Source organism: Taeniopygia guttata, chromosome 35, assembly GCF_048771995.1.
Source record: "Taeniopygia guttata chromosome 35, bTaeGut7.mat, whole genome shotgun sequence".
In the NCBI taxonomy this organism is placed as follows: domain Eukaryota; kingdom Metazoa; phylum Chordata; class Aves; order Passeriformes; family Estrildidae; genus Taeniopygia; species Taeniopygia guttata.
In genome coordinates, this window is record NC_133060.1 from 4,034,283 (window position 1) to 4,035,292 (window position 1,010).

General features: G+C 48.7%; 1 protein-coding gene across 1 annotated transcript in view; it reads left to right on the plus strand.

Moving 5' to 3' along the window:
- Positions 1-1,010, plus strand: part of LOC100231469 (class I histocompatibility antigen, F10 alpha chain) — a 43,867-nt gene that overhangs the window by 9,191 nt on the left and 33,666 nt on the right. The window lies entirely within an intron of this gene.

Here is a 1,010-nt window from a genome sequence, read left to right on the forward strand (position 1 = left end):
GGGTGTGAACTAGTATAGGTTTTATGGTGTAAAGTGTAGGCCGTTTTAAGGAAAAGGTAAACAATGTTAGCCTACCAATCAGAGTGTCTTTGTTTCTGTAAACTATGTAGAAGCTTATATAAACTACCGCCTGATTTTGAATAATCGGAGAACGTTGCATTAATCATATTGATTGGATGTGCGTTTGTCTTGTCCAGTTTCCCGTTTTCCTGAGATTCCCTGGCTTTAAGTGGCGCCCGAACAGGGACTCAGGAGGCTCCGAAAAGGCTGCCAAATTACTTTTAGAGTAACGGGCAGTCGGGTTTGAGTCGCGCGACAGAAATTCAGGTCCAAATCGCCTCATGGTGACGGGACCGGGATCCCAAATTCACTTTTTGTGAACGGGGATCAAGTGGAACGGAGCAGAAGTCTCCAAACTCCGAATTGGGCCGTTCCCAACGGGAGGAAAAAGACTCGTCGCATTGTTTGTTTGCGAGAGTCCGTGGAGCAGTGGGAAGACCTCAGCGTTCACAAGAGATCCGAACGGCGGGGGTGGACGTGGCCGAGGCCGGGAAGCTGGAGCGGAGTTGCTGCCTTGCCGAAGAAAAGCGAGAGCGGAGCAACCCGCGGAGGTGAGGTAAGCCGCGGAGACAGAGAGAGGGTGAAAGGTTCACCATGGATGGAGATTTACAGGCTTCAGTGCGGCTGCTCTTTCATATTCTCTCAAAGAGAGCTGAAAAAGTTAAAGAAGCCGATTTAGAGCAGTTGGTCCTGTGGGCAAGAAGCAAAGGCAAGCTGCAAAAACCTTCGCTGATTTTTAGTGAAACCGAATGGCAAGAGCTGGGGCAGCTGCTTTGGGATGCAGTGATAGAGGGCAAAAAAGACAAGAAAACACTATTAGAGCTTGGAGGTGTTTGGAAGAAAGTTTTACATACCTTACAGAGCATGGCCGCGGAGAAAAAGGCAGCAGAAGCTGCAATTCAAGCATTTGAGCAGTCCACATCAGAACAGATAGAAGTTCGAAAGCCATC